The sequence below is a fragment of the Oryctolagus cuniculus genome, chromosome 6 (genome assembly GCF_051225735.1).
Source record: "Oryctolagus cuniculus isolate XC-2025 breed Fujian yellow rabbit chromosome 6, ASM5122573v1, whole genome shotgun sequence".
NCBI lineage: Eukaryota > Metazoa > Chordata > Mammalia > Lagomorpha > Leporidae > Oryctolagus > Oryctolagus cuniculus.
This window is the reverse complement of record NC_142872.1, coordinates 15,028,812-15,055,067: the sequence shown is the minus strand read 5'-3', so window position 1 is coordinate 15,055,067 and position 26,256 is coordinate 15,028,812. Positions and strand designations below refer to the sequence as shown.

The 26,256-nt window shown below is 45.8% G+C and overlaps 1 long non-coding RNA gene across 14 annotated transcripts in view; it reads left to right on the top strand.

Annotated features, from left to right (window-relative positions):
- LOC103347857 (uncharacterized) overlaps window positions 1-26,256 on the top strand; it is a 148,764-nt gene that overhangs the window by 105,748 nt on the left and 16,760 nt on the right. For 5 of the 14 annotated variants that reach the window (XR_016235237.1, XR_016235242.1, XR_016235249.1 and 2 more), the window contains one exon: window positions 3,783-5,001. The exons of the other annotated variants lie outside the window; for them this stretch is intronic. This is a non-coding gene — a long non-coding RNA (uncharacterized LOC103347857). Of the gene's footprint in view, window positions 1-3,782; window positions 5,002-26,256 lie in introns of those variants that run through there. 14 annotated transcript variants of the gene reach the window in all.

Here is a 26,256-nt window from a genome sequence, read left to right as displayed (position 1 = left end):
CACTTGACTATTGTATCAGGATGCATATGGATGTGACTAAGTCTAAGTCTTTATCTAATTTTCAAGACAGAGATCAAAAGATTTTACCACTATAAAATTGATCACAGTAATGGCATGATTCAGAATGTTTCCCTAAATAGATAGATTGTCATCACATGTTCAAAATCATTGCATCTCTTTGGCTGATTATCTGTTTAGCGACAGATGTTGAATTCTGCATTCCTCTCACCGGAATGTGTACGGCAGTAGGCTTTGGAGTAGATCTCTGATCCTGTGGAGATTAAACATCAGTTGAGGCCCTTTATCTAAACTTAAGTGATGCCATCAAAAACTTCCCAGCCACGAGTCAGAATGAAAGAGGTGCAAAAAATGGCATGGATTGTAAAATGGCATTGAAGCTTCCGTGTGCAGCTGTTCCGAACACGCAGGATGGAGGAAGCGAAGCTCTTGGACTGTGCTGTCCATTCACCTTGAAGGGGCTAGTGTAGTGGTGCACCTGCCGGGCTGCTGCATGGGATGCCGACATCCCATATCCCAGTGCCAGTTTGAGTCCAGCTACTCAGCTTCCAGTCCACTTTCCTACTAATGCACCTGGGAAGGCAGCAGAGGATGGCCAAGTCCCTGGGCCCCTGCCACCTATGTGGGAGACCCGGATTGAGTTCGTGGCTCCTGATTTGGTCTGGTCCTGGCCTGATTCCTGTAGCCATGTGGGGAGTGAACCAGAGGATAAGTCTGTTAGTTTCTTCCTCTTTGTCTGTTGCTGTGCCTTACAAACAAACATGTTAAAAGCAACAAACACATTTCGATTACACCAACAGCATCAGATAGCATTCCCTTGGCTTCTTGTCTAGGTAGATCTCTGCTGAAATTGAGTAACCATAATGACCACTTTGAGGAGGTATTTTAATGACTCTTTAAAAACCACACTACATACACACAACTTTATCTGTTTAGCTGTATTTACTCTGAAAATTCCATGACCAGTTTTTCTGGCTCTAAATTCAATCGACAAAACATGCATTGCTGGTTCTGGGAAAAATGAAAAGTGAACTTTGTGCTATGGAAAGTGCAAAGATGATCAGATACAGAGTTTGTCTCGGACGGATTAACCCAGGAGGTGACACCTTAATCATGAAATGTCCACGTGCTGTAAAACACGCTCTTGACTTTGGCCCCTCCCTGGCCATTGCAGGCATCTGGGGAGTAAACCAGTAGAAGGGGGCTCTCTCCTCTTTGTGTCTCATCAAATTTATAAATAAAGAATTAAATGGTGAGTTTATTCTCGTACAAAAAAATTTGAAATCTATACATAGTTTTTCAAAATACATATTTTCAACAACCTTTTCTTAAGGATTATTTATTTGAAAGGCAGAGTTAGAGAGACACAGAGAGAAACTGTCCATTCTCTGGTTCATTCTGCAAATGGTGGCAATGGCTGGTGCTGAGTCAGGCCAAAGTCAGGAGCCTATAACTGCATCCAGGTGTCCCACGTGGGTGTCAGGGGCCCAGATCATTCAGCCGTCATCTACTGCCTTCCCAGACCCGTTAGCAGGGAGCTAGAACAAAAGTGGAGCAGTCGGTACTATAACCGGCGCTCATACGGGATGTCAGTGTTGCAGGCAGTAGCTTAACCCACTGCAGCACAATGCTGGCTGTTTCCCCAAGCTCAGTAAAGGCCCTTGATGTTAGGAACGAAGCAGGAGCAGACAGTGAGTCTGACTGGGTAAGGCGGCATGACTGCAGGGCAGTGCTATCTGAGGTAGGTGGGAGGATTTGGATGTGGGAGGAGGTGGTGAATGTGACATCCCTTCACACACGCTGTCATAACCCAGAGCTGGGGCACATGGCATGCAAACCAAGGGCCCAGGCTGATGTGGAGGCCTCACAGGCCATTCACTCCTGTTTGCATGATCTTGTATCTACTCCTTGGCTTCTTCCTATGACCTTATAAAATTATGGGAACGTATGTGACATAAACATGCAGATGAAGCACTTGGTACTGTCACATGCACACAGCTGGCCATTGTCAACCCACAGGCTGGGCCTTGCACTCCCAACAGTGGTGGCTCCCCATTCTGTGTAGACGTGACTCAGTAAGGCAGGAACAGTGGAAGTTTCCAAATGAGGATCTGAAGCTCGAGCCCCTACCACCTTGGGACTTGAAGTGGACAGAGTCCAAGTTCCCAAGTCCATGGGTAAGCCCTTCAAACTCACCAGTACTCCTCCCCACGCTGGCTGTAGAGTAGTGAGTCAGTGGATGGAGAGTGCTGGGTGGAAACCACTGAAACCTGTCTGCTACCTCTGGATGCTGAGGTGTGCTCCCTTTATAATTGTGTGTGTCTAGGCATGCGTATGTTTTTATTGAGGTATTTCAGAAGTGGGTGGGCGGAGAGAGAAACAGCTCCCACCAACTGGTTCACTCCCAAATGCCTACAATAGCTGCATAGCCAAGGCTGGGAGTCGTGCACTCCACTTGGGTCTCCCACATAGGCAGCAGGGGTCCAACTGCCTCAGCCATCTCCTGATGCCTCCCAGCATCCACATTGGCTAGAAACTAGAATCAGGATCCGGAACCAGGGATCAAACCCAGGCATTCCAATATGGGACAAGATCCTAACCAACATCTTCACCGCTAGACCAAATGCCCACCACAAAGCATTATATTTTAATTGAGTTGTCTTAGACATTGCTTTGTCTGGTTGTAGAATCTTTATCGCCTCTTGTTCAGCCCAAGGTGCCTAAAGTTTGTGTCTAACCGTAGCTATTAACCTAAAGCTAACTAAGTAGGTGTTGTTATGTTACCACAGTGATAGTTTTATTGTTGGCAAAAAGACATCGTAGGTATAAAAACGTAAATAACTTCTAGAGTGTTGGCCAATGTAGCCAGGCTCTTTGATCTTGGTCCCTGTCTTTGTGTCACCTCTCTACCTCTTTAATGCTCACAATGTTTGGTCCATAAAGGCTCAATAATCTTCAGGAACTTTTCTGAATATTCTGGTACAACTCTGTTCTTGGATTTCTCACATCCACAAAAACTACATTCTAAAACCAGTTGTGTCAATGGGGGCTCTAGGTGTGTAAGAATTACATTTATCCATTATAAGGCCTTCAGGGGTAAATACTTTTTGCCACTAGAAATGAATTTTTTACTGCCATCTACAAACAATACCTTTGTTCTTCAAAACTGGTAGAACGCTCACCTGAACGCTTCCTTGTTTACTCTTTGAATCCGTTCCCGGAAGTATTTTGGTTCTTGGTCATCTTTGAATGTGTCCTGACATTTCTGCTTGTAGCTCAGGTGACCACAGCTACAGATGAACGCATGCATCCACAGGCAAACAACACAGTAGTATGCGTTCATTTTCATGAAACATTTCCACTATTCAGGAAAGGCTGGACGCACAAGGGACAAGTTGTAGCATTCAGATCTCAGTATACATGATAAACACCACTGGATTAGTTAAAATGTGGGTTCCTGGCCTCATCCTTAGAGAATCTAATGCTGTAATTTTGGGGTTGGGAGAAGAAATCTGTATTTGAAATTTTTAATAACTTCCCTGGGTACTTGTGGAGCAACTGCTTTGCAGGATATACTGAGGAAAAAGTGCAGAAGTGACTACTCCAGTTCACCAGGGTCTTTTATATCCAGTTTGGGTTTTGAATTACATTAACCCTACAGGAGAAAAGCAATGATAATTTTCTTGACTTTTAAAAGTAGATCTCAGTCTGACGTTGAGAGAAACACTTGTGTGCCTACCGTTTGCTCTGATTTGTCCTTTCAGTGACTTTATGAGCCATCCAGAAGACCTTGAAAGATTTCGAGGAGGCTGTGGACCACACTTTAAGAAATCTTTTCTCAGCTGTCTTAAAATTATGGCAGCATGCCCAGGAGCTAATATTTAACAAGCATGGAAATATATCTGCTTTGCCGTCTTATGAGTGAAAACACCTTTGGGAGCCATTTCCCACTTCAGTGTTTGGCCTGGATGAAGGTTCCTCATGCACAACAGAGAGGCACACTTGGAGCTGGAGACACTGCCACGCTCACATTGCTTTCATTTCCCTAAAAATAACAGCGAAAGAATGCGCAGCTGACACGGATCCCTGGTGGCACTTGATGTGTTTAGCCTCAGTCTTGGCTGTGCCCATCATCAAGTCTACAGCCTTTGGACGTATTTAGAAGAGCCACATGAGATAAGAGTCTAATTACAGAGAAGGGTAAAACCATAAATCTCTGCAAGCAAACACTGGACTATTTGAACGTGAGCAAAAGCTAGAGTGGCTCACATTGAAAAACAGCATAGGAAATTACAAAATTATCTGACCTTGGCTGAGTTCACTTTGTTATGTGCCTATATTTAGCACATTGTTATTGCGGTATATTTGACACACGGTGAGTTACACACATGAAAGTGTACACTTAGGAGTTACAACACTCGTGGACACATGCAACACTACCACACAACAGTGAACATGCCCGTCACCTCCAGGTGTTGTTTCCTTGGGCCTTTGTAACTCCTCCTTGAACTCTACTCTGTTCCTCCTCATGCAACTGTGAATCTGCTTTATGTCCTCCTGTCTGCACACTAGCTAGTGGAATGTAAACAGAGCCATACAGTATGTATCCTTTTTTGTGTTGCTTCTTTCATTCAACCAATTATCTTGAGATTCATTCACATTGTGGTTAAAACTTGCATGCAACAGCAGACTACGATTTCTCTTATCCCAGCTCTTGTGCTATTCTTATCGTATGTTTTATTTTTATGGATGTTAAAACCACACAGTACATTATTTTAACTTTGGTTAAAACAAATACCAGCTACATAAATGGAAAAGATAAGGAAAAAAATATGTCGTTATCCATTTCCAGGGCTCTTCATTTGTGTAGAGCTACAATTCCATCTGGCATTATTTTTCTTCTGATTAAAAGGATTCTTTTACTATTTCTTGGAATACAGGTTTACTGGTGATGAAGACTTTCAAATAAATTTAATCTGAAAAAGTCTGTACTTGACCTCTATTTCAACCTCATGAAATTTATTCTGGCTGCGTGGGGAATTCTAGTTTGACAATGTGCTGTCCCTGCCCTTTCTCCTGCCAAGTACTTTAGAGATGTTGCTCTGCCATTTTCTCACTTGGATTTCATCTGCTGAGAAATCTGCTGTCACCCTTATCTGTCCTTTCTCTAACATGCCTTTTCTTTCTTGCTGTCCTTGAAGATACTTTCTTACGCTTTTGATTTGCTTTGGTATTTTTTTTTTTTTTTGACAGGCAGAGTTAGACAGTGAGAGAGAGAGACAGTGAGAGAGAGAGACAGAGAGAAAGGTCTTTCTTCTGTTGGTTCACCCCCCAAATGGCTGCTGCTATGGCCAGCGCGCTGCGCTGATCCGAAGCCAGGAGCCAGGTGCTTCCTCCTGGTCTCCCATGCGGGTACAGGGCCCAAGCACTTGGGCCATCCTCCACTGCCCTCCCGGGCCACAGCAGAGAGCTGGACTGGAAGAGGAGCAACCAGGACAGAATCCGGCACCCCGACCGGGACTAGAACCTGGGGTGCCGGCCCCGCAGGCAGAGGATTAGCCTAGTGAGCCGCGGCGCCGGCCTGCTTTGATATTGTTTGATTCATGTTGATGGTGATAGTGGGTTGTTGAGTTTCTCAGGTCAATGGGTTTAAGGTTTTCCTTGAATTTGTAAAATGTTCAGCTATTATGTGTTCAGCCTTTTTTTTTTTTTTTTAATCTCACCCTTCCCATTCCTTCCTTTGAGACTCCATTTATATGCAATTAGGTCTCTTGAAGTTGTCCCACAGCTTTCTGATACTCAGTTTATTTATTTTTAAAATACCCTGTTATCTCTCTGTCTTGGATAGTTTCTGTTGCTGGTTTTTCAGGTTCACTAAGCTTTTCTTATTCAGTGTTTAATCTGACATTAATTCCATTCAGTGTATTTTCATCTCATACATTGTAGTCTTTATCTCTAGGAGTCAGTAATGGGTCTGTTATTAAAATATTAAATGTGGATCTTCTGTGTGAGCCAACACCTGCTATGTCCCAGGATGCATGTTAGCAGAAGCTAGATTGAAAGTGGAGCTGGGACTTGAACCCAGGCACTCTGACATGGGACACTGGTGTCCCAAACCGTATATTCACTGCTGTACTCAACACTCACCCCTGAAAATGCTGACAGAGCATGTGTTCCCGGCTCTTGTATGCCTGATAATTTTCGGTTGGATGCCAGACTTTGTGATTGTCACCTTGTTGGCTACTGGCTGTTTGATATTGCCATACACAGTCTGGAAGCTTTGTTCTAGGATTCACGTAAGTTACTTGGAAATCCTTGGGGCTTCTTTTTTTTTTAACGTTTAAACTATTTTGGACAGGAGCAGAGCGTTGTTTAACTGTGGGTTTATAATTCTTCACTGCTCACTGCTGAAGAGAGATCCTTTTCTGTGCTCTGTGTGGTGGACCATACACCTCCCCTGCCCCCTTATGGCTCATGGGTCAGACACCATCACTGAATGAGCTCTGGGGAGTGCCTGGGCGCAGGAAACCAGCTCTCTGCAGTCGTCTCCCCCACCTGGAGCTGCTTCATCTGCATGAGCAGACCGTGCTCTGCTGCACACTCCAGGCTGCTCTGCTAAGGTGTGAAGATGTACCTGTGTGCGTCTCGAGTCGTCGTCACATCGTCTTGAACGCTCTGACCATGCGTGCGTCTGGCCTCTCAAGTCTGCACCCAGAACTGAAGGATTCTGCAGTGCTCTGTGTCTCCCTTCCCTCCTTGGAAACTCTCAGAAGGATGTGGCAATCCCAGGCCTCAGCGTGCTTGTTTCTCGTGTCCTGGGGTCAGTGCCTCTCCAGTGGAAACCATTGTTTTATCCACATTTTGATTACTTAAAGTGCAAAGATCAATTTAGAAGTGACTATACTTAAACCATCTCCCATTCTCATCGGCCTCATTCTCTCTCTGTATCTCATGATTTTGTAGTTTAACTTCAAGTCTGTGGAGCAAATGGGGTCACCGCTCTTGCTGTGTGCATGTGGAACACTTAGTCACAGGGCAGTCTTTCAAACACTAACACTTAAATAGACTTGCTAAGTGCTGGTTGCTGTTCTAAATCCATAATCTCTTATCTTCAACCCTTGGAGCCATTTTGCACTTGGCTATTTAAGAAAGGTTTATATACACGAATAGAAACTTACACCCCAAGCTGAGTCTGAGGCAGCACTCTATAATCAAATACATTTTCATGTTTCTGTAGCAAAAATATGAGTATGAAAACTCAGTAGGATAAATAAGGATTATACACAGCCTAATTTCAGTTCAAGTTAGGCTTTGCTGCCAGATAAGTTTGTCAGTTGTCTCTAAAAGAGCAAAAAAATCATTTATGTTTTCAGCTATTTTGGTTGGCGAATTTTGCAAAGGGGATTATGTGTATAGTCTGGTTCATTTAATCCTCACAATCAATTTGATTAGCTAGTGTGATTATGGCTATTTTACAAATGAGGAAAATAAAGCATAGACGGTTAGGAAACTTGCCTGTGCTTCTACAGCCAGCAAGGGAGTAGACCCTGGATTCAAATTCAGACGACTTGGCCTCAGAACTGGGGGTCGGATCAATGTGTAGCATGGCCCCTCCTGGGGAGCCTCCGTGCAGGGCAGTCCAGGAAGTCTAGCCTGACCCCCAATACTTTCCATGGCAAAGGCCTCTTGGAGACCGAGTCGGTCTTCATTAGATGTCCTCTGTGAGCCCTGACTGGAGTGTATATCCTGTGTGTACTGGGCAGGTGGATTCCTGCCGATGTTAAGGAAACGCCTCCCACACTTGCTTCATGTGTACAGAAAGGCTTCAGAAATTTGTGGAAAAGTAATAGGCAAGGAAAATTAGCATCTTGCGTGAACTTCCTGATATCCTCTTGTATGTTAGGGTGCTCGAGGGCACGTTTTCACGAGAGCCTGAGTCTGATGGGATCTCCAGCCACCTTGCCCCTCCGCCGTCTAACACAGAAGTTGGATGCTTGGGAGAGGGTTTTCATCGTATCCACACTTTGCAGTTGGCTCTGGTCTTGGCTGAAGGCTGTGCGTGTCCTTACTGGTGTCCTCAGGAACACCAGACACCTCTTGGGATTTTTCAAGTCCACGTGAGGTTGTAGGCATGGTGCTGCTGAGAACGGGTGAGTGATAGGTAACAGGGCCAGAAGTGAGTCTGTGTGCCAGTCCATGAATTCTGTATCTGCCCGCTCTGCGGCTGTGGCCCCCATCCACTGAGAGAAACAAGTGCCTGGTTCTGGAACCGCCTGCCTGGGTGGCCTGTGGGCTGTGTGTGGCTCTGTCCTATGTTCTCTCCAGATTGCATGTTTCAGTTGTGACTCTCACTGTGACTATATTTGGAAGTGATTAAGGTTAAATGAGATCGTAAGGCTGGGTCCCTGGTCTGTAGAACGGTTGTCGTTTTCTGGGGAGGTAGAGACGTCACAGCTTGCTCGTTCTCTCTGCGCTAACACAAAGGAAGGGCCAGGTGAGGAGGTAGTGAGGAGACTGCTATTGACAGGCCAGGAAGAGTGCCCTCACCAGAACCCAATGTGTCTGTGCCTTGACCTTGGACTTGGAGGATTCAGAACTCTTGGAAACAGATGTGTGCTGTAGGAGTCACCCAGCCTGTGGCAGTGAGTGGCAGCGGCCTGCACCAGGGACACCCACTAGGATGGAGGCAAGGTGATAGGATTCCTGCAGGGATTCCCCAAAATACCTGTAGTCTCGCACCCCACACCTTTAAAGGTGGCTACCGCGACAGCCCTTAAAATCTCGCCAGCTTTTCCTGATTAATACACTGCAGTCATGACGTGAGCTCCATGTGGGCCTCTTCATTCACCCTACTTTTCACAAAGACTGGATAATCCTAGGGGCTTTCCCTTGTCATATTCTGGAGGTCTGTCTGCACAGAGCTCCAGCACTGTGCCGAATGCTCATGAAATACAGCACGTTATTAGTTACTAAGGAGCAGAGTAGAGAGCATGTGGATCTAGTTAAAAACAGTTTACCTTTGGCGGACTATTTGGATTCGCATTTAATACTTAGGGGGAAACGGGATCCACATCCATGGTTCGGTGTTTTCAATCAGGTAACCGAGCTCGGTTTCCCACTGGGTTCATCACCGCTATCGAAACGTGAGTTTGGACGCTGGTTTTCTGTCCACTGTTTTTCCACAATCTGATCCTTACAGCTCACATTCTTTCATTTAATTCTATTCTTTTTAAGTTTACTCAACAAATATTTATTTCCTTTTTGGTTCCTTCCCTCTGTTCTCCTTAGAGGAGGGGAATGCCATTTTAATTCTCTTCTGTTGGGGGAATATTCACAACCTGATACCAGAGTCTAGCCCCAAAGTGCACACAGCCTTCCAAGGCCAGGGCTGGGGTTTGCCTCTACCATTAGATTGGCATCTAAGGTTGGACTTAGCAGAAGAGTCAGACGATGAGGCATATGGCTTGTGTTATTTTAGCTTTTCCCATCTTCTTCAGACACAGCCATCATTCTGTACTAACTGTATAGTTTAGAATCACTTGAAGCAGTGGGAGTGGTGGTTCTTGGTAAAAGTATAGATCTGAGGGTCTGTTGCAGGCTCAGGGGATCAGTTAAGAGTCCAAGAATCACTGAGTTAAAGACCTGATGCTGGGGACACAGGTATCCTTTCTTCCCTATCCTCATAGCTCCTTGATACTGCACACAAGGCTATGCCCATGGTAGTTGCTGAACAAATGTTTTGTTTGCATTTCCTTGGGTTACATTAATGCTAGATAAGGGGAGCTATTTTTGTTTTATGAATAAATAAAATGTGTTCTTTGTTTTCAGACTGAGCTGTAGGGATCTGTTGACTTCCTCCTGCAGATTTTGTGCTAATTCACCACGAGTGACAGTGACAAAGAAATTTGCTTTTCAATAATGTATTCTCGTGGTCTGTGCGAGGCATTGGAGGGTGGGAAATAGTTTTCTCTTCTAGACAATGATGCCTTGCCATAACCTTGACACAATGTATGTTAATTTTACAGTATGCCCCATCAGAGAGAAAAGGAAAGCTTTTGTTACTCTCTTCCCCAAAAGGGCTGGATAACCTTTTGGCATGAGGCTCAGGCATGCCAAGACTGTGCGTCTGTCACCTCTTACTGATCAGTGAAGCGGAGGGCCAGCACTTGGACTGAGTGTTCTTGACACCTGCACATCTCTCTGACTTTCGTTACAATGAACATGTATTTAATCTTTGCCGAGTCAGCATTTCAGTAAGATCAGCGCTACAAAACCTAATTCTACCCTAAATCTACAACACATTTTTACATATTTAGATTTGATTGTAACCTAGGAGGCATACAGTGTTGGAGTTTGAGGAATCACAGTGATTGGATTTTTAATACTGAGATTGCATAAATAAGCTTTATGGCAAAGCAAAATTAAGTAACCCTTGATTACCTGAGCCAAAATGTCTATCGTGAAAGGTGAAGCAACAGGGTCTAAGGAGTCATTAAAACCTCAGCCCAGATATTTGGAGGCAAATAGTGACGGAGACATGGTAAAGGGAAAATGGTTCCTATTTTATAAAAACTGGCCCCAGGTACTTAGCAGTTAAGATGATAGCATTGTAGAGTTCTACGTGAGTTCATCAGACATCAGAGCTTTATTTGAACATCTACTAGTCGAAGCCCCAAGCAGAGATCAGGGATTTCTGTGCGGAACATGATCCTTACAGAGGTGGTGAACGTTCAGCCGTGTCCCACATATGGCCCAGGAAATCATTCGGTGTGGCCTTGCCAAGGCAACCAGAGGCAGAACTCGAAACTCCATAAATGCATAGCAGAGTAATCTTGAAGCTGACAATTTTGTGTGGCCTGCGAGGGATGTTAGAAATATCCAAATGGCCCTTGGCAGAAAAAAAGGCTCCCCAACCCCCAAGGACCTAATAATGATTCTTCAGAATAAAAGTGAAGCAAATGCACACAGACACACAATGTTAGGAAAAGCAATCTGTCTACTCACTTCACGTTCAAGCTAACGTGCTAAAACAGCACTCCTTCTAGATTGTGTGTGTCTTGTTCAGTGTTCCTGTTAGAAACATAGACTGAATTCTTCTGCAGGCCATCCAGAGGCAACGCATTACCACAATGGCAAAAACAAAACAAAACAAAACAAAACAAAACAAAACAAAAAACACAATTGGGCCAAAATTGTGTGCCTTGGGCTTGGGTCCAGACAGAATGACCCCACCCAGAGAAACAGGATTGCTCAGTCCCTGAAAATACGCCTCAGCCCGTGTGTAGCTCAGACACACTTGTGCAAACAATCCTTTCTTCTTTAGCCATGAACTGAAGTTCTTCTCCTTGACTTTTTTTTTTGAACTGATGAGGTTGTTTGTGTCTATATTGGATGTGCCAGATGGGAAGGTTTACTCATTAGAGGCAGCTGTTTTAGCAAATTACCTCACTGCAGCGTAATGACAGAGTTCCAACAGACTATTGAAGAAAATCCTTTCTCTTCCCTGTGAGATCATGAAAACTAGCAACAATTTCAGTGAGATTTTTTATTTACTTTGGAAATGATTCAGTTGGACACATGGGTGATAAGAAGAGGTATTTTTCATTCATATTTCATTCAATATTTATACTTAACAGCACAAATATAGGATATAGATTTGCAATTTGATTCCTCTTCCAACTAATGGATTCATTATCTTTGGCGGATGATCTCATTAGTTCGTTAAGTATGAATGATTCTTCTGGGGAAGATTCCTCCCCTTAGCATATCCCATTTCAGACGTCTCTGTGTGTGCTCTGCACACAACTGTAGACGTCTCTTTTACATTGGAGTCGCACCATGAACATGTTACTGTTGGGATTCTTACCAGGGGAGCCCCACTTCCTACTTAGGGTTCCTTGCCTGGCAAAAGTTCCTTTAGTTGTTCGGATAAAATTTTCTCAAAGCAGTGCAGTAAAGTCCTGTTTTCTAAGGAATTTCCACTGTCACATGTAGTACTTTAACAAAGCTATATATAAACAAATGTAATTATATGAATATAGATGATATTGTCATTTACATAGTGTTTGCATATACACATGTATACTCATTTTATCCTCATAACGGCTTTTGAAATAAATATTCCCATTTGACAGTTGGAAATTTCAAGGTCAGTAATACTTGCTGGCTGATTAGGTTAAACAGGCGCTTAGGTGGTGACCTTGACCTAGGTAGTGTTCTCCAGTGGTCAGTATCTGGCTTTCTGTGGAGGCATCTAGGTTGAACTACGATGTCTGGAGGGCTACACTGACAAGCGTGAAGGACTTGAGAAAGCAGATAGGCCTGCTGCTGCTGCGGGAACCATGGCAGCTGGGCGTGTAAATCATGCGTGTGTAAACCGTGGCAACACACATGCGTGTGTTGTTCCGTAACAACTTTCCGGAGTGTGATGCGTGAGTTCACACCTGGGGACCGTAACGGAATGGTTGTCAGGCCTCCGTCATTCACAGCAGGGCTGCCCATAGGACTTTTAAGGTCTGGAACTTGGATGTGAGGACTGAACTGCCATTTGGGGTTCACTAGTATTCTGATAAGTTCACTTACTGTAATGATTGAGACTCTAATGCTAGTCCCCAGTTACGTTTTCTGAGGCAACAAGCTGTGTGTGACCTCTCTCTGTGTATATGAAAGCTTGCTGCTAACCTCGCTGTAATCAAGGGAGCTCACCTGCTGTATAATACTTACACCAAGGCAGCCCTCCACAGATTCAATCAACCATGGATCAAAGATACCCTATGTAAAGATTGATTTATTTTATTTAAAAGGCACAGTTACAGAGAGAGGAGGAGGGACGTAGATCTTCCATCTTCTGGTTTATTCCCCCAAAGAACTGCAAAGGCCAGGGCTGGGCCAGGCAGAAGCCAGGAGCTTCATCCTGGTCTTCAACGTGGGTGCAAGGACCCACTCACTTGGGACATCTGCTGCTGCTTTTCCCAAGCCATTAGCAGGGAACTGGCTCAGAAGTAGAGCAGCTGGGACTCAAACTGATGCCCTTATAGGATGCTGGCGTCGAAGGTGGTGGCCCAACCCACTACACCACAATGCTAGCCCTAAGCATATTTTTAAAAATTACATCTGTGTTGCACACCTATGGACTTTTTCCTTTGTCATTATTCCCTGAGCAATATTTCATCACACCTATTTGTATAGCACATTTTTAAGTATTATGATTAAAATAGACATTATTTAAAGTATACAGGAAGATGTGTGTGTTGTACATGCAAACATGATACTATTTTGTGTAAGCATCCACAGGTTCTGTTATCTGTGCAGGGAGCCCTAGAAGGAGTTCCGTGGCTACTGAGAGATGACTGTGCATATACATCTATGTACATAATATATACATACATTGATAATGTTTGCATCCTGCCGGGAGTCACATGTTGAAACCTTAGCCATGTCAGTTGTGTGGGGGTCAAGGAAGAGTCCTCAAAGACTGGAGGTGACCGGGCACTAGGACCCAGATGTCCTGGTGGTGACTGACTGATGGGTCATTTCCTCTAGTGTCACTTGAGTGCTTGTGCAGGTTGTGTTTATTTATTAACAGGTCATCCTCATTGCAATTCTCTGAGTCCATATTCAAATTTAGGCTGCTCTTGAATATTCAGAAAAGATTCTTTGAAAAATGCCACAGAGCAGCTGTTTTTCCTTTTTCCCCAGAGACTCCAAAGTCTCCAAGTTTCAGCTTTGGCTTGTGTACCTTAGATTACTACATGGCTTTCTCAGATTTTATTCTACACTAGTTCATTATCTTCCTTAATCTTTCAATTTTGTCATCGACAAATTCAACTACTCCTCACCTCATCCATCTTCCAGGTTGTTAATAAATATAGTGGAGAATGGTGGACCTGGTATTGATTGATCTCAAGGGAGCTTTCCTATTAATCACTTCAATCTCGACCTTAGTCATTTATCCTTGCTGTTGCATTCTCCCATTAACTACTCTTCGTTCTGCGTGCAGATCAGAAATATTCACACCATAATATCTTCTTTTCATTGTACTCTAAGCATTCCACAGGCTTCCCAGGGCTACCGTAATTGCTCTGCACCTTGGGGTCTGAAACCACGCTTGTGTGCATGAGGTGTCGGCGTGGGTGACCTCCCTGCTCTGGTGCTCTGGGACCTCTCTTTGTCCCAACTAGAAACCCAGATACTGTCACACAGAGACTTGCACACCCACTAACTGGGGTCCTATTCAAACATCTCCTGTTGACTGTGAGTCCTGCTAGATTTTAGCTGAGCCCCGCTGTCTAGAATGACTGTTGGTGAGTGAGAGTGTATTTAGTTGACATACATCATGTATACTGAGGACGGAGCCTCAGTCAACTTTCACACAACTACTTAAAGGAAACTGAAGGTTCTGGGCTAATAGATGAAAACTTCCTAGGAGTGATAGGTATAAGAGAACAAATTAAAGCAAGTATTGTTGCTATGTCTTGGATATTTACATTTTTATTCTGATACATAACAGGTGGATACGTTTGTCAGCTACCATGGGAAATTGCGGTATTTGTATAAATTGTACAATTGTACAATGTGCAAATCAGGGGAAACATCTCTGTCCTGAAACACTTATCACTGCTTTATGTAAAGGCATTCACATTGAAAGCATTCAAAATCATGGCTATTTTTGTCTAAAGTATTTCGTCTTCTCAGTGTACGTATTGGTTCAATTTGTCCTCATTTAAGAGGCCATACACTCTGGTATTAATAAGACAGATGTATCAACGGGCAGCACACAAGCTACTAAAGAGTTTCAGACTGCTTTTACCACATCAAGTCCAGGGATTCTATATATGTTTCTGCCACTGCTCGAAATCACGTATCCTAACCAGGGAGCAAGGGGTCTCCCGGCACCACCCCCATGCACAGGTGCCACGGCGACTGCCATTAAAAGGTAGGCTTGCCCCTCCCTCGCAAACTCGGCCTCCCTTGGTTCCCTTGCCCCAAGTGTGTCGATGGCTCTTCTTCATGCACCCTCGCCACCCTGATCTCGATTTATGAAGCCACTGGCTAGTGCTTTCCAGGTTAGACCTGCTAGAAAATCCGTGGCATTGGTTATGTTAACAGGGATAATGACCATCCAGAAATGAGGCCTGTGGGTTCATCCACCGTGCACTGTTTCAATGATCTGAGTACTGATATCCCCATTACTTATTCTTGACTACCAGGAGGCACTGGAAGCTGCACTAACTCAGGTGACGACTCCTACAAGATAGATGAGTTACAAGTCCTGGCACTTAATTTCTTTCTGCTTTCCTCCTTGCCAGAAGTATCAGGGAAAAATGGATCATTGTTCATGAAATTTCTAAAAAATGCATGACCCACCCTCATGCATCGTTAGCAGAGACTTCTGGGGCCAGCCCCAGGGACGGCAGCATCTGGTGGGCAAACCCAGGCTTTGAAGCTGAGCATGCTGACTTAGCAGATGTGTGGCCTGGGCAAGGATTTAACCTCCAGGAACCTCAGATCCTTCTCTGCCCAAACTGGGAACCGTACCAGCAGCTCAGTGCCTTGTGCCTCGTACAAAGAAAGGAGACAGTGTGGGCCGGGTACCCAGGTGACAACAACCGTTACCATCAGTGATTATTTGCATTTGCTGTATGGATCCTGTTGTTCTGAGACAGCAACACAAGGAGTGGACTTGAGTGTGTAGTGTAAGGATCACTCAGACTGGAATAGATGGTTGCTGCATGGCTTGCACAGCCACAGAGGGGCGTGCACCCAGCGGGAAGGGGACAGGCCCCCTCCCACCCTCACCTCTACATCCACCAGCTCCTGTGCAGCCCACTCTGCTAAAGCCAGCTGAGGGATTCCATGCCATGCCCTGTGGGCCTCGAGTTACCCCAGCTCATCTATCCCAGGACCCCATCACAGGTGCGAGTCTGAGCTGAGAGGGAGGGCGGGGCATTGGAGAGCTGCTCCTGGTCCCTGTGACCAGTCGGGGTCAGGTGATCGATACACTTCTGCTGGCACTGGTTGACAGCTTCCTCCGGCAGCCCAGAGACAGGATCCCCTGCAGCTTTCACAGCCCAGGGATGTCCCCATGGGGGGAGCTCCGAGTCCCGCCTCTCAGTGTGGCCTTGATCTGCCTCCCTTTTCTTTTTCTATGAAATGGGCACAGCGAGACCCCTGACACTGCACTGTGAAGAGAGAATCCGTGAGAGTGCTCTACAAAGCATAAAGACGCAACAGTGCCCCCCTTTTCACTACTCAGACGCCCCCAGATGCGCTTTTCTGATGATGTCATGCACTGTTTGACAGGCTAGGGAGGAGGGGCAAAAGAGAATTGGGGACAGGCTCAGGCTTGTGTCATCTGCAGCTGTCTCTGACCGCAGAGGTCATGTGTGCTCTGGCCAGGGTGGGGAGACGCCCCTGAAAGGGGACCTGGCCCATCAGTGTCTGGCTCGCCCCATGGTCATGTTCCCAGAGCATGTGGTCTCTGTGCTGCTAATGGAAACACCTGCCTGGCACAGACACCTGCGACTTCTCACCGCACATCTCTCGCTTGGACCCTGATCTCTACCCTAAGCCGTGGTGAGCCCAGGAATCATGCTGGCCCTGACCTTGCAGTTGGCTGCTGCATCGCCCAGGTCACCTCATGTGCTGCAGGTTCGCTGGTTGAGCCCTGGGCAGCTCGGGCTCCGGTCTTTAGCACTCGGCTCTGCTCTGTTCACCCGCCACACCCCAATCCACTTGCTCCTGCTTGGTGTGTTTTTTTACTTAATGAATCCGCTTTATTTTTCAGAGCAGATTTATGCTCACAGCAAAACAGAGCCAGAAAGCACAGCATTGCCACACTGCCTGCCCTCGCCACCTTCGTTTTATGTAGCTGAGGTAACAGTGCGACTGTTCCAGCAGGCTCAGTGTACATGAAACACCACTTCTCCATGGAGCTGCTGCTGCACCATGCAATAAAGAATGCGTAACTGCAGCTCTACATGACTGTTCTAATCCTATATTTTACTGGGAGCCGTGTGCATCCCAAAGCCAGCATTTCCTTGGCCTCTTTTGCTATAAAGAAACCGTGGCACTGGGACAACGGGCAGCAGTAAAGCTAATGGTCTTTTCCCAAATTCCTTCTTAGATCCAAAGGAAGGAAGAAAGTGTGAAAGAGAGAGAGAAACCACACAGTCACTCCCAGCCATTTGTGTTAAAATACAAAGAAAACAAGGCACGTTCGGAATGGTGCACAGGGCAGCCTCCATTAATATTTATTTTGGCATTAATATTGATAAGAAAGTCCCCTGGAGCTGGGGGCGTCGCCTCCACCAGTGTCCTCCAACTCCCAGGTAGTCAAGCTGGTGGCCGTGAGCTCGCCGCTTCTCTGGACCCCGAGCCACCGAGAGCCTTGGCCGGCCTCCAGCTCACTTATGCTTAAATGGACACTCAAGCTCCGACAGACACACAGCTAAATAGGGGCCAATAATTCAATACAGTACGGCTGTACCGGGGCTGCTAGTGAATCCATCAAGCAGTAAATATCATCTGAAGCCAATGCAAGCTTTTATCTTTCCAATTTTTTGTACGTCTGAGCGAAGCCCAGGCATTCAGTGAATCATGTAATTTATTCTGCAGTGCTGAGCCTGGCCTGTCTCAGACATCATATTGACTTTTTTTTTTTTTTTTCCATCTGTCAGGGGCAGTCAGCGGCTCTGCTATTGTGAGAGCGCATCACATTACATGTATTTATTTATTTATTTCCGCCGCGGCTTTGTAGCGTGATTGGGCGGGGACGCATTATCTCAGATCAAGGAATACTGAGAAAAGCATTTGAACATCATTACGACAGCATGTTAAACATTTGTCCCAGCCAGTTTGTTAAATCAGCCAATGTATTTCCAGCAAACGCTTGTAATTGGTCAGAAAGGGCTCCCTCTTGCAGGGTTTGACTAAGCTGAAAATATGGCTTGTTATTTTCTTCCGCGCTTTAGGTCAGCAGTGATGCCAGTGCATTGTAAATAACACGGAACAGCTGGCGTGTTGACTCGGGGGCTGGGGGCTGTGCACAGCCACCCAGCTCGCTGTATCTCTGAGCACTGCATGTGTATTTTGTGCACATGCTGAGATGCTGTAGGTCTCGATGACAGAAAGTACTGGATGGTGCCGTCTCGACCTTAATGATCACATTATGGTTTGCAGTCTTTGGAATTCTGCTGCGTCCTAAGCAGTCAAAATGTAGACCAGGAACAAAGCCTTTTGGTTCCTGCTGCTGTCTTCTGGAAATCTAAAAAAGTGTAAGTCTTGAATTTAATTTTTATTTGTGACTCTGTAGTTTGCATTCACACAGGAGGAGGACTGTGTCTGTCCCTATCCCATCACAGTGGCGCTGAGGCTCCTGAGGCTGACACAGCCATCATCCATAGAATGACTGGATGCCAGCCGGCGCCGCGGCTCACTAGGCTAATCCTCCGCCTTGCGGCGCCGGCACACCGGGTTCTAGTCCCGGTAGGGGCACTGGATTCTGTCCCGGTTGCCCCTCTTCCAGGCCAGCTCTCTGCTCTGGCCAGGGAGTGCAGTGGAGGATGGCCCAAGTGTTTGGGCCCTGCACCCCATGGGAGACCAGGATAAGTACCTGGCTCCTGCCATCGGATCAGCGGGTGAACCAACGGCAAAGGAAGACCTTTCTCTCTGTCTCTCTCTCACTGTCCACTCTGCCTGTCAAAAAAAAAAAAAAAAAAAGAGTGACTGGATGTCGCACCCATGTGCCCCGAGGACATTCCCCAGTGCCAGCAGCCATTGCTTGAAAGCCAGTTGTGCTTCTGAGATTGAGCTTGGCCCTGAATGTGAGTAGTGCCCCACTCGGGAAGCGCACATCCCAGGAAATGATTTCACATGCAAGTCTCCTGACCTTCTTTAAGTACACAGAGATCATAAACATGGAAGCACCCGTGCAGGATGAGCAGATGGGGCTGTGTCATAGAACCAGCTATGGTAAAAACAACATTATGAGGGCGCATTTAGCCGAGTGTTTAGGATGCCCATGTCCCTTCTCAGAGTACCTGGGTTCAGTTCCCAGCTCTGAGTGCTCAGCCCAGCTGTCCCGCCAGTGCAGATCCTGGGAGGCAGTGGGCATGGCTCAAGTTACAGTTCCTGCCTTCTGTGTGGGAGGCCTGCACTGCGTTTCCAGTTCCAGGCCCTGGTGTGATGCCTGCGTTCTGGGAGTGAACCAGCGGAAGGGAGCTCTGTGTCTCTCTCTGACTCTGTCTGTCTGTCTCAAGTGAACAAATAGCTAAATCAACATTGAAAACCAAAGGAAGAGACCTTCTGTGTGCGGCTGTGGGTGAGGAATGAATCTTTTAAGCAGCTGTAGAATTAAGGTTGTTTTCAGCTGGGGCCCTCCATCCGTTGTTGTTTCTTCCAACAACATAGCATTCCTTTGGGAGACGTTACCTTCTGGAAAAATCACCTGTGGGTTTCACTTGCTAGGGAGTATCTCCCTGTGGCCTGGTTGTGAAAGGAGACTTTGTGCTTCGTCCTCCATCGTTGGTACTGTTTGTGCGGAAGACTCCTAGGTGCTTTCCCCAACCACACCCACGTGGGCACGTGTGGGTAAACAGGAGTTGTATTCTGAGACTCCACAGGTGCTCGCGTCCTGAGTGTCTACTCAAATCCATGCCCCTCCTCCTCCACACGCCGAGAGCATCAAGATGTATGTTCACTTTCCCTTGATTAACCTCCTCTCACAAAGTCCTGCACAGTCAATGCTACTTTTAGTATTCCAAAGAGAGCCACACAGCCTTTCTACAGAAACACATTGAAAGGCAACTCACCGAGCCGTTTTCTAACACCTGAGAGCAGTTAATGTAAGCGGAGACAGGAAACATCATCCATTATTTAAAATAAAACGAAGCAGTAATGTTGACCTTCTCCAACTGCCGTCAGTTTGATGCTTGCCCCAGAACAAACTCAGGGGCGCCCAAAACCCACACTGCACGAGCCTGGTGCTGGTCACAGTGGGAGGTGCTGGATGGCTGTGTCCAGCTGAAGGGGGAAATCTGGGAACCCCGTTAGGGAGGCTGGCTGGCAGTTCTGTTACGAGATATTTCTGGATGTGTGTGTCTACAGGTAGATATCCTCTTACATTTACTTATTCCTAACAAGTCAGCAGTCTTTTATTCCTTTTTAAAGACTTATTTATTTGAAAGGCAGAGCATTAAAGAGGGAGGGAGAGACAGACAGATCTCCCACCTGCTGGTTCACTTCCCATAAGGGTGCAGTGGCTGGGCCTGGTTCAGGACAAGGCCAGGAGTCTAGAACTGCATCTGGGCAGTGCAGGAGCCCAAGCACTTGGGCCATCTTCCAGTGCTTTCCCAGATACAGGAGCAGGGAGCTGGATTGGAATGAGAGCAGCCAGGATTCGAACTGGCACCCATATGGGATGCTGACATCACAGGTGCCACAGTTTTACTGGCTCCCTTTTATTCTTTATTGGGGTTATCTTTAACCTAGAGACAAATGAGGGGCGGTGAATGGGGGCCTGGCTTCTTTGGGAGGCCCAGAGAGATGGGTTTTATACCGTGTTCATCGCCGGTTGCTGGCATTAAATGAATCATCTGCTTTCTGAGCAGAGGATTTTTCTGCAAACATAAAAGCTTTGACATCCTCCAAGGGCAGCGACACTGACGGGATGTCGGGGAGGGGCCTCCGGGGAGCATGGAATTTGTTACCTAATGTAATCGCTGCGCATGACTTGGGGCGGGAGCCAGGATTTGGCACAGCGATGGCAAGCTTTTCAGAGCAAAGCCTATTAGACACCAAGTACACAAAGTCCTTTGTGGCTGTTGAGGCTAAGCTTGCTTGGAAGTGCTGCCGTTTCCCCCTGGCTTGTCCCAGGGACTCCAGGAAGCCACGCAGAAGGCCTTGGGCAGAATGAGCCCCGCTTCCGGCCGGCCCATCCCCTGCTCGTGCTCATGGCCTGTGCGTGGTGTCTGACCACAGAGGCGCAGTGGAAGGTGGGTTTATGGGGGCCGGCTGAGAGGCTTTCAATGGGAGTTTCTGAGTGCACTGTCCACTCCGACTGGCCAGAGCCTCATCACAAACAGGTTTCATTTGAGAAGCTTCAAAATAAAGCTAAGAGGAATCATGTGTTAATGCTAATGACGGCAGTACATCAGTGAGGTTTTCATATGTATCTCCATAATCCCAAGCCAAAAAAGGCTTTGCTCCTTGGAACACAGCATCACACACCTTACACTTGAATGTGAGTAAATGCTGTGAGGGAGAACTAACATGAGGGGTGCTTTTTCCTCTGCCTTCTTTATCATCCTCATAACCGATTGCCCTTCTCCCACAAAGAAAGGAAGTTGGGTTTAGGAAATCCATGCCATGGGGCAGAGCTTGGACAAGGCCAACAGCATCCACAGACCGTGCAGCATTTTCAGCCATGCACTCCAGATTAATCAGCCTTGTGTCAACCAAGGAGGCAGGGCTGTTGGGAGTCACCCTCGCCGTGGGTGGCGGCCCCGCCGCAGGGGAGTTGGTAAGCTCTTGACCATCTCACACCCATTGTTCCAGAGAGACTGACACTGCAGTGTTCGTGTCTGGGCAGGCACGGTTAGAGAAGGAGCAGAACTCGAAGTTGTTTTGGATGGAAGAGAGAAAATAAATGTGATTTAAATACACCAGACAAAGGATTGTACAGTTGTGACTCTGCGTGCTTACTGAAGATAAACAGCCAGGAAGCGGGCCCCTATGGGCAGATCTGAGTTGAAAAGAAAGTTGTCTCCTAGGTCCTTTGTCACCCAGAGCTCCTGAGTCCAGAAAACTTGGCAGTTAGAGAAAAAGAGGGGTTCTAGAACCTCCGCTGGAGTTTCAAAGGGAGTCTGAAGTGAACACTCAGCTTTTGCACTGCTATCATTGTAGGCACGTCCTCTGTGGAAGGCGTTGACTTAGAAACACAGCTGCTGAGACTCGCCTTGAGTGAACTTGGGGCACGGGGGGACTGAGCACTTCGTCTGTGATCAGTGTCTTGCCCAGGCAATGCTGTGGACCAGAGTCTGATGACATATGTGACAGGTGTGACAGACAGCCCTGGCTGGGTACAGACATTGCCCGTAGCCATAGAAGGGAACACTGCGGGCCACAGTGAGATGCTACCAGAAATCTCTGGCCAGCCGGAGCAGAGACTTAGCTTGGTCTTATCCTCCGAGGAGGTAACACTGGTAGCCGGGATGTCAGAAGTGTTAGGGACCAGGAGCCGGAATCACTTGATGGGCGTTGTTGGAGGAGCCTGCACATGGAAAAAGATGTCCTGCTTCACCCCTCCTTTGCCTTTGAGCTTCCCGTGGTGTAGTCTGTCCTGCTCCATCAGCCTTCATATCACAGTGGCGTATTTGCTTCTGTTTTTGACAAAGTGCTGTTCCAGTTAGAACAGATATCCCAGTCCCTCCAACAATACTCGTGTGCAAGGGAGAAGCATGCCCCTGGTTGGCAAAGGCACCTTGACAAGATGGAGGTCTCTTAGAGAACAGGAGATTTAGGGAAGACACAAGCCCATGAAAGTCCCAGAAAGCATCCAGTTCCCAAACCATGCAGCTGTAGAGTGCGTGGGCTCGTCCTTGCCTTTCTGTTCCCCTGCAGAGGCACTGCTGGCCTCTCAGCTCTCCCACAGGGTCTGTTATGGAAATACCTTCTCCAAGTGTTTGAAAATAAATCACCAATTGCACATTTAAACATTTTGATTTAAAATATACAGCTATGTTATCTCAAAACCACAGCTAACAACTCTTTTTTTAAAAAAAAATTATTTATTTGAAAGACAGAGTTAGAGAGATCTTCCATCAGGTGCTTCACTCCCAAAGTGGCTACAGTGGCCAGAGCTGAGCCAATCCAAAGCCAGGAGCTTCTTCTGGGTCTCCCATGTGGGTGCAGGGGCCCAAGCTCTTGGTCCATCTTCTACTGCTTTCTCAGGCCATAGCAGAGAGCTGGATTGGAAGTGGAGCAGCTGGGACTCGAACTGGTGCCCATATGGGATGGCAGAGCTGCAGACCTGGGCTTTAACCAGCTGCGCCACAGCACCAGTCCCCCAACTAACCACTCTTCAGTAGTCAGAGTTACTATGGATTACTGGTAGCACTTGCATATATGTCCTCTTCATGCTTATGTTAGTGACCTGTTAACTCTCTGTTCAAAGTATAATGTAGCGATTCTTAGTTAGCAATGCTGTCTTAAGTTCCGAGTTAGAAGCCTCCTGTGGATATTGCCATAGAGAGCATGCATCTGTATATATTTTTTGGGGTGTGTGTGTGTCTGTGTGTCTGTGTGTGTGAGTGAGTGGTGGTGAGTTGAGAGTATCCAGTTGAAATTTATATACTTGCTATTTTTTAGCTTCAAAATTTAACAGTTCTAACATTTTGCCACATTACTTTGTATGCAGACATATACATAAACATGCATGCTGATTTTTTCTTGAAAACAGATATTAATATCACAGAGTAAGGGACTCACGATAATGATCAAATGTAGGGACCAAAGGGTATACTACCAAGCACATGGTATGATACACTAAGTGATAAGGCACCCATCCAATTTTTTTATTCTGTATATTCACTTTCACAAATAAGAAAAAGCATATGACCTGTGTCTTTCTGGTGGTTTATTTCACATAGAGTGATCTCTAGTTGCATCCGTTTTGTTGCAAATGTCAGGATTTCATTCTTGTTTAAGGCTGAGTAATAATATTCCGTTGTGTGTATGTACATGCATGAACTTTAATTATCCAGTCGCCAGCTGATGGACATCTAAGTGGATTCTGTCATGAGTTGCTGTAAACATTGGAGTGCAGAGGACTCTTCCCTATGCTGATTTCACTCGCTTTGGATGTTTTCCTCGAGTTGGATAGCTAGGTCATGTGGTAGATGAGTTTTTAGTTTTCTAAGGTTTCTCTACTGTTTGTCATAATGGTTGTGCTAGTTTGCATTCCTGCCAACATTGTATTTGTCTGCAACTTCACCAGCATTTGTTGTTATTATCTTCTTTTGGGTAACAGCCCTTCTCACTGGAATATGCTGATACCTCCTTGAGGTTTTTACTTGCTTTTCCCTGATGGCTGATGACTGAGCGTGTTTATCATGATGTTGGCCATTTGTATTTCTTCCTTTGAAAAATGTCCATTCATATTCTTTGCCCATTACTTAAATGGATGGATTGTTCTGCTGTTGAGTTTCTTGAGTTCCTTATATATTTTTAGATATTATGCTTCATCAGATGCATAGTTTACAAATATTTTCTCCCATTCAGTCAGTTGCCGCTTTGTTGATTGTGTTCCTTGGACTGCTATGTTAGTTTTATGTAATCCCATTAGACTATTTTCACTTTTATTACCTGTGCTTTTGGGGTCCTATCCAAGAAGTCTTTGCCTACGCCAATGTCTTACATCATATCCTCCTACGTTTTCCTCTGGTACTTCGATGTTTTCAAGTCCTAAGGTGAGATCTTTGATGCATTTTGAGTTGGTTTTTGTATAGGGTGCATAGTAGGGGATTTGTTTCATACGTAGGCATCTGGAGATCCAGTTTTTTCAGTACCATGTGTGAAGAGACTGTGTTTTCTCCAGTGAATAATTTTATACCACATTTGTCACTGATTAGTTGGCTGTAGATGTGTGGATGAATTCCTGGGGTTTTCATTCTGTTCCATTGGCCCACTTGCCTTTTTATATCAATACCAGGAAGTTTTGATTATAATAGCTCTGTAATATGTCTTGAAATATGGTGTTTTCATGTTCCCATCTTTGTTAATATTGTTTAAGATTGCTTTGGCTAGTCTGGGTCTTTTGTGTATATAAATGGATTTTTGGATTGTCGTAGTTCTGCAAAGAATGTCCTTGGAATTTTGAGTAGGACTGTATTGAATCTGTAAATTGCTTTGGGTAGCAGAGACATTTTGGTAATGTTAATGCTTTGAATCTTCGAGCATAGAAAAACCTTTCCTTTTTGTGTCTTCTTCTGTTTCTATTATTAATGCTTGTAATTGTATTGTAGAGATCTTTCACAACTTTCTGCAGCTTATATCAAGCTGTTTAAATGTTATCTGGACATTGTGAATGAGACTGATCTTAACACTTCCTCCTCAGCCGGAACACTGTTGGCTTGTAAGAATGCTACTGATGGTTGTCTGGTGATTTTATATCCTGCAACTTTGCTGAATTCTCTTATCAGTTCTAATAGTCTCTTAGTGGAGTCTTTTGGTTCTCCTATATTAAGAACCAATCTGCGGGCCAGTGCCGTGGCTCAACAGGCTAAACCTCCGCCTTGTGGCGCCAGCACACCGGGTTCTAGTCCCTGTCGGGGCACTGGATTCTGTCCCAATTGCCCCTCTTCCAGGCCAGCTCTCTACTGTGGCCAGGAAGTGCAGTGGAGGATGGCCCAAGTGCTTGGGCCCTGCACCCCATGGGAGACCAGGAGAAGCACCTGGCTCCTGCCTTCAGATCAGCACAGTGCTGGCTGCGGAGGCCATTGGAGGGTGAACCAACAGCAAAGGAAGACCTTTCTCTCTGTCTCTCTCTCTCTCTCACTGTCCACTCTGCCTGTCAAAAATAAAAAAATAATAAATAAAGAACCAATCTGGGGCCAACGTTGTGGTGTAGAGGGTTAATCTGTTCTCTGAGATGCTGGCATCCCATATGGGTGCTGGCACATCCTGGCTGCTCCACTTCTCATCCAGCTCTGTGCTAATGCACCTGGGCCATCTTCCTCTGCTTCTCCCAAGTCCTTGGGCCCCTGCACCCATGTGTGAGATCTGAATGAAGCTCCTGGCTCCTGGCTTTGGTCTGGCCCAGCCCCTATCATTGTTGCTGTAGGGGGAGTAACCAGTGGACGGAAGATCTCAATCTCTGTCCTGTCTCTGTCTCCTCTTCTCTAACTCTTTCAAGTAACATAAATAGATGTTTAAAAAAATCATGTCATTTCAAACTGGGAAAATTTGCCTTTTCCAATTTGTATCCCTTTGATTTCTTTTTCTTGCCAAATGGCTCTGGCTAAAGCTTCCATACTAAATAGTGGTGTCGAGAGTGGACATATTTGTATGGTTTCAGATCTTACTGAAAATACTTCTAGCTTTTCCTCATGCGATATGATGCTGGCTGTGGGTTTGTCAGCCTTGACTGTATTCATGTATATTCCTTCTATACCAGAAAGTGTAAAGTTTCTTTTTTTGAATCAGGCAATGATGTTGTATTTTCACAAATGCTTTCTCTGT